This window comes from Prionailurus bengalensis, chromosome B1 (assembly GCF_016509475.1).
Source record: "Prionailurus bengalensis isolate Pbe53 chromosome B1, Fcat_Pben_1.1_paternal_pri, whole genome shotgun sequence".
NCBI classification, from domain to species: Eukaryota; Metazoa; Chordata; class Mammalia; order Carnivora; family Felidae; genus Prionailurus; species Prionailurus bengalensis.
The window spans coordinates 35,116,718-35,124,517 of record NC_057344.1 but is presented as its reverse complement, the minus strand read 5'-3'; positions in this window follow the sequence as shown (position 1 = coordinate 35,124,517).

Below are 7,800 nucleotides of genomic sequence, written 5' to 3'. Positions count from 1 at the left end.
GCGATTCCACATGCAGTGGGAGCATCAAGGGGCAGTGTCTACAGGTGCCATGAGCCAGGGCACACTTGGATTTCACTCTCTCCTTGGAACCTAGCCAGGAGGGAAGGGGTGCAGGGGTCTCTCGTCCTCCAAGAGCCCTTTTCATATGACTCCAAGCTGCCAGTGGCCAGGGTGGAGCACAGTAAATAAAGCCTGCGCTTCTGGGGCCACCTCAGCCCTCAAGCACGCTCTACCTCTGCCCCTCTCCAGTCTGAGGGGCCCCTCCCAATACCAGGGATGCTCCCCTGTGCTGGTTTTCCTGCCCCTGGCTTTTCCTCACTACTCACCCCAGGGCCCTGTCCAGCCCCTTGATCTTCCCTCCCCACCCCAGGAGCTGCCTGATCCTTCAGGCAGCGGGATCCATTTCTCCAAAAAGAAATGGAGCAGCATCCTTAACTCTAATCCTCGCCCTCTCTTGCCCTCGGCAGCCCAGTCTGGCCCTTCTTTCTAGTCACACCTGGCCAAGTACTCAGGCTTGCGCAAGGAAGGCCTTCCAGGGCAGCTGAGATCCCCCAGCCAGCCTCCACCTCCTTGCAAAGGAGTGGCCGAGTGAGGGAGCTCCTTTTGCTTTAGGAAGGGACGGGGCTGAGACAGGCTTCTTGGGGCCTGAGGATGTCCTGCTTGGTAACTCAGACAAGGGGCCGATGCTGAGAAGTGGGCGGCCGTGGGCCCTAGGGAAGGTGAACCGCACAGCCCTGGACAGAGCCCGGCCGAGGGGGGCTCTGTGAAGGGACCATTTAAGGCTCCAGCTGCCCCTGTTTACAGGTGACCTTTGCCCTGGGCTCTAATTGTATGTCTCCTCCTTGTGCCTTCACTTCTAGGGCATATTTCTTTCCCTCCAGCTGTGAAGCCCTGTCAGTTTCTCTGACATATATGAAATATATATATATATATATATATTCCATCACTGAGTTAAAAAGCCCATGCCTTGAGGCATGAAACCTTCCCACATTCTCTACTCCCTCTGGGGCAGGGGTTGTGGGGCGAACGTGGGCTGGGAAGGCTCTGAGGCAAGCCTCAGCTGGTCCATTACTGCTCCTCTGCCTTCTGTCTCCCTACAACGATCCTCTCTGATGGCAGAAAACATGTCACCTAATAAGATCACACAGTCAGAATCTCAAAATCGGTGGGGATCATCCACCAGAACCACCTGGTCTCATACACGAGTAAACAGAGGCCCACAGAGACAAAGTCTGAGGAAAGGGTGACAGCACTGAGTCTGACATAACCGTAAACTCCCTGTGTGACTTTGCACAGAGCTGTTTTCTGCTCTGGCTCAGTTTTCCCAACTGTAAGATTGTTATTTTGCTGTGAATTAAGAACAACCTATTAATGCTCTAAAATCAGAGCATCGGGGTGGTGGGGGCTCAGGGGCTGTGCTATCTCCTCCAAGAGGCTCTGGGCCTGCCTGCTTTGCGACCATGGACTGTCACATCGCTTCTTGAAGCTCCAGTTTCTTTCATCTACCAAGTAGGTTTAATAGTACCTCCCCAGTGGGGCGCCCGGGTGGTGCAGTCTATTGAACGTCCAACTTCCGCTCAGGTCATGATCTCCCAGTTCTTGAGTTCGAGCCCCACCTCAGGCTCTGTGATGACAGCTCAGAGCTTGGTGCCTGCTTTGGATTCTGGGTCTCCCTCTGTCTCTGCCCCTCTCCCGCTTACTCTCTCTCTCTCTCTCTCTCAAAAAAAAAAAAAAAAAAAAAAAACCACTAATAGTACCTCCTCAGAGGATTGTTTTGAACTGTAAATGAAGTAGTATGTTAGCCCAATACTGGGCATATAATAAATTTTTGATAAATTCTGATTATTATGATAAGCTTAAGCATCTTGATGGCCAGGATGGCATCATTATCATTTTATCGTCCTCCCAATCGCCAGCATGGCACTAGTAGGAGTTTAACACGCGTGTGATCAACAGAACAAAAGATAAGTGAATGAGTGAGCAGACAAACCTCAGTTTTGCCCCAGAGTCTCAGGGTAAGTAGGCGATGTAACTTGGGTTGCATGAGCCGGTCATGTGCCTTCGGCCTGGCAAGGCTGTTAGTGGCCCATGCCACCTCTGGCTGCAGCGTGGCCACTGGTCGGCCCACACAGAGGCTGAGTGTGGTCGGCACTCTGATCCCTCCTGGGACCACGGCTCCACGGTCCTCAGTTTCACGTGTACAAGATGGATGGTTTGGCTGTGAGCCAAAGTCTGCTCGAGCCGCTTGGCCACCTTAAAGGCTTTCCTGTCGGGGTGTGGAGATGGCAGCACAAGAGTCTCCTTTGGGGGCTGCCTCCAGCCCCAGAATTCCACCCACAGCTCAAGCGCCGGACAGCTCTTAGCACACGTCCTCTAGGAGAAAGAAGAAGGTGGGTTGGGAGAAAGGCAGCGGAAGCGGGGGTGAACTGTCCAAACTACCAGCCTAAGCTGAGGCATGCATTCAGTGGCCTTTCAGGTGCCCTGGACTGTTTCCAGGGGGCTGCATAGCAGCAACCGGCCACACCTTCCCATCTGCCCAGGAACCCATGCCACCGGCTATCTAAAGGACTGAAGCTTCTGTGGGAAGCTTCCAACTCGGAGCACCACCTCCTTCACCCTCTGTCTCTGTGTCAGGCCCCACCCCACCTCACTTCATGCCTTGCCCTGAGGGGCTACTAAACTAGGAATGGTCACACCCTGCGGTGCAATGCTTTGACTGACAGTGGTGACACTGGACTCTGTGACACTGGACTCTGTCCATAGCCACCCCCTTATTCAACCATGACCCTGGAAGGGGCTGCAATTTCCCAGGGTAGCTGGCTACTAACTCTGGCTGGTGGAGCCCGAGAGAAGACTTTTGGGTCCAGAGGAGTCCAGAGACAATGCAGTTGCCCTGCTGGTCCCTCACCACTGTCACCACCTCAGGAAAGCTCTGCCCAGCGTTCCCCAGATGCCTGTTCTGGGGAACCATCCAAAGCTGAATAATGCCCATGAGGGTCCCTGGTGCATTGCCTGTTCGCCAGCTGGCTGTCCTCCTATCTTTGACCTAGCCAGAGCCATGTGAGGATATTTTTATAGAAATTTCTGCCCAGGAGGTGGGGGGAAGGGAGAGGGAAGAATAGGGGAGGCAAAGGAAGGGAAGAACAAGAGGTAAGGAAGAAAGGAGAAGAGAAAGAATGCCATAACGGTGGGTAGGGTAGGTCTTTGGCTGATCCCAGACTTTGTGGAGGACATGGAGCTTTGGGAGCTGGGGGAATTCTCTCCCTCTGGTTACAGGAAGTCAGGGCCAGAGGCTCCTTAGATATCATCCAGGTCAACTACCTGATTTTCCTGAGAACTCCTAGGGGACGGGGACCCAGTTCCAGACTCCATTCCAGTGCCTTTTACACCATTTCCCTTCTTCTGTTGTTGGAGGTTCGAGTAAAAAGAGAAGGCTCCAGGGCTAGGACAGAGGGTGCATGGGTGCTCTGCAAGGTCCGGCCTGGAGCCTTGCAAGGGGAACCCAGAGTGTGGGTGAGGGCCAGGACTCTTCTGGGGAAGCCCCACACAATCCTTTAACCTGGTTCAAAAGCAGCTACGGCCCCCAAACTCCTGTCTGGTTACTGACGTGCTGCCATGCCCAGGGTGGGGTCCAAGTTCAGACTAAGCTGAGAATACTGAGCCTCCTAAGTATTTACTAAACAAACCCTGTCCTCTTCTTAGTTTTTAAGATTCCCTGTTCCATGCCGTGCATTCTTTTGTCTGGAAGCAGTAAATAAACAATAATACACATGCACAGTGGACCACCTCTGCAGGTCAACAGAAATCTTTTCCATCTCTCACATGGATTGTTATCCCTATGAGCTCTAGCAGAATTAGCTACCCAGGGAGAAAAGTGGGTCAGAGGAAAGGAGATAGGGGGCTCCTGGACGCCCATCTCCCCTGGCCTCCCTCTCAGCCTCCTCCCTGCCCCCCTCTAGAACACCGCAGCCACATGGAAACCCATGGGGAACAGTTGGGGCTTTTTATAATCTTTATTTGTTAACAGTTGAGGCTATTTTTTTTCCATGCTTGCAAGAGATGCCAATGCCTCATGAAAAAGTTGTGAAAAGAAACAAGTCTATTTTGGGGTGATCAGCCTCCTCAGAGCTTCTCACTTGCAGCTCTGCGGGGCTCCAGGAACGAGCCTGTCCTCTCTCAGAAGGTCTGCAGCCTGCTTGAAGTGAAGGATCTTGGCCCTTGGATGCACAGGCTAGGGGGTGCATTTTTGCCCCCCACTTCTAACTTTTCTGCCTATGAAACAGGACAGTAGTAACACCATGTAGCTTCTTTCTGCTGGAGGCCTATCTAGTGGTGGCTTCTGGTGTATTGTCCTGAGAAATCAATACCCCAGGAGACTTGGGGTGGATCATGCATTTTCCCAGTGGCATTAGTGGTGGTAGTATTTGCAGCTCTTAAAGCATATAAGCCAACAAGTGCTCAGGTTTCTCTGCTGAGCGAAGAGCTGCTTCAAAGCTGCAGTCTATGCTGCGTGGAGGCCTCAGCCAGCTCTGGCTTCCTAGGAGGCAGGGCTAGGGTGGAGGGGCTTGGGTGAGTGGGCAGAGGGGTGTGCATGCTCAGCTGTCTGCCAGCAGGGGCTGGCTGCAGCCTGGCCAGGCCAGACTGGGAGTAGATTCTTCAGCTCCTGGTTTGAGCATCCCCACCAGCACCCACACAGTGTGGTGTAGGAAGGTTGCAAGGGGCTGGGTGTGCTTTGAAGATCCCAAGCAGAATTCTCACTTGTGTTCCTTTCACTGCCTCACCTGTTTGTTCATTTTCTCAGGAGACCCACTGGGCACCAGGACCAAGGTGGGCATGGGATTTTCCAACCCTGGTAGGTTAGACTGTCAGAATTCCACATCCTCTGTGCTGTCTGATCACCATAGGGGACCTAGGTAGCATAGGCACAAGTGGGGGTTGAGTCCCACTTTATCCCTTCCCATCCCTTCTCTCTCTCTCTCTTTATTTTTAAACTTTAGTTAATATACAATGCAATATTGGCTTCAGAAGTAGAATTTAGTGATTCATCACTCACATACAACACCCAGTGCTCATCACAAGTGCCCCCCTTAATGCCCATCACCCATCTAGCCTATCTCTCACCTACCTCCTGAGTCCCCCTTTACACAGGGATACTGAGCATAAGTCTGTGACGGAGAGCAAGCAGAAATGAAGGAAGAGTTAGAGGGATCACAGAATCTCTAATCTCAGACCTGGAAGGGGCCATGAGAAGATCACCTGGCCATCCCCTGTCTTCTGGCAAGTAACATTATTCCAATGGGAAACTAGAGAGATTAGGTTCCTTGCCCAAAGTCACACAGCCAATTTCTGGTAAAGGGGAGACTAGAACCAAGGTTGGCACAAATTACTGCAATGGCTGCTCCTCTACTTTGGTTTTTTTTTTTATTTGGGACTCTTGGGGATCCTACTGTCCACATCCTTGCCCTTACTGGGCTTGGTGGGGAGCCTTCTCTTGCCTTAGCTTTTACCTTATTGTCCCCTGTCCCTGGAGGGCTGTCACACAGATGCCCCTCCATTACCCTTTAACCTGCTTCCAGAGGTATCCAACTGGCCTCTCCAAGCCCTCCCTAGATTATTCCTTATCTCTCCTAAAATTCTAGAATTTTCTTTGGCTGAACTGGTCCCAAGATTGTGACTGACCATTTAAGGAAGCTGAAAGTGGGAATCTCTGCCTCTTACTATGTTTCCAATTCCTCCCTCCTCGCTCCGCCCCCAAATATTTCCCTCTTCCGTTCTAAGCCTTTGTGGCCATCAGCTGATATTTTGCTGAATCCAATTTGGGTCAGGAGCTTCTTCAGGAAGAAGGATGGCTAATAAAACATAGGTCTTCCATGCTAGGAGCCCTTTTTAGATATCATTGCTGGATGAACCTGACCCAACCCTTGTACATGAGAAAACAGATTCAAAGACAGGAGGGAACTGTCTAACGTCGCATAGCTGTGTGAGGACAGAATCCAGGCCTCCTAGTGGACAACGGACTGTTCTTTTCAAATTACCAAAACCAGTTCAGAATGCACAGCATGGGATGGACCATGAACCCAGTTCTTGTCCCTCAAGGAGCCTCTTGATTCCCTGGGGTGGCCTCTGTCTTGGCCTCCAGGCTGAGTGTCTCAGCCCAGTGGGCCTGAACAGAAGGAGCCATACTCCTGCCCTGAGTAGATCCTCTGTTTTGGGCTGACTGACCTGGGCACTACTTTGGGTAACTTACAGCTATTTATTACTTCTCTCACAGTCTTCCCCTGGGCTGCCCCATTCACTTCTGTCCAGCCCAGCCAGGAGCCCGGAGGGAACACAGAGCAATGGCTACCCAAAGACAAGGCCAGTACAAGCTGTGGAAGACCTCTCTGGACAGCATGTGAGTAGCCACTGGGTGGTGTCAAGTCCCTCCTCATCAGGTTCCCCACCCAAACATTCATTCATCCATCAAGCATTTATTGAGTTCCTATTACATACTAGTTGCCAGACCAGCAAGAAGGAACCTCTTGAACAAGCATGGTCCCTTCTCTAAACAGTTCTCAGTACTCTGAGGGAGAGAGAGAGAGACCCAATGATAGAACATTGTGATTGGTATTATTAGGGGAGCACAGAAGAAGGGGAGGGAACCTTGCAGACTTTTAGGGAGTATTCATGGTAGGCTTTCTGGAAGAAGTGACATCTAGGCTGAGGCTTGAAGGATGAGTAAGCATTATCCAGGTGGAGGGATGGGAAGGAGAACAGTGTTCAGGCTGAGAGAACTGTTTGAGCAAAGGTGCAGAAGGGTTTTGTCTCTTGTGAGTACCTGGTGGTGTCCCCTGAGCCCTGGGCAAGGAGGCTGAGAGACTCTAGACTTTCCAGATTTGGCTCATTCACCCTGACCAGCTCTGCACGTTGAGATGCCTCTGCTTTTGCTCTCAGCTGGTCCCAAACACAGGGTGGCAATGCCATGTGGCCCAGACTGCACACTGCTGGTGAGGGGGCAAACTTTTATGTCAGAAGGGGTCACACAAACACAAACTTTTATGTCAGAAGGCCTGCAGAGGGTTGAGTGTTCCAGGAGAGGGTAGAGAGAAGAGAGACCAGTAGCCTACAAACCGTAGAAAGGCTGGAGCTGCCTGTGAAACAAATGGAACGTGCAGGGTGGAGGAGGACGCACCAAGCAGGGTCTGCAGAGCTTGGGCTGGCACTGAAGAGGCGCCTTCAGAGCCACAGAGAGAGGAGGGCTTGTGGCGTTGGCTGAGAGCCTGCTGCATGGGTGCCTTCTTGAGAACCAAGAAGGAGAGTGTTCTCCCCAGACTGGGCCTCCTGCTCACCAGCTTCAGAAAATGGCAGCTCGTGATGTCCTTGAGGAGGGTGGTTATGGGGCTAGTTGGAGAGGGTGCCTTGTGGGGACAGGCTCAAGGGGTTTACGTCACTGGGAAGGAGGAGTCACAAGAGGGCTTTGGTGAGGGAAGGGATGTTGGAGGAGGCTCTGACTGGGAATGCCGGAGAGGTGATGCTATCAGGGAGGACTCTCATTTCAAGAAAAGCTGAGAAAGAAGATTGTGTGCAAAAAGCAAGACAGGGAATTAAGTTGTTGTCCCTCAGCGGGAGATCCTGGCTCTGCCTGAGGCAGTTTGCCAAATGGGAACAGGGGTGCAATTTCATTTGGCCAGCCTTACACCTTTGAACCCCCACAGGGTAGCCCGGTTGGGCAGAGGCGTTCGCAGGCTCAGCTGGCTCTTTTCCCAAAGAGGGAGGAGGCATTGGCTCCATAGAGGCAGGCCTAGGCACCCATGGTTTTGG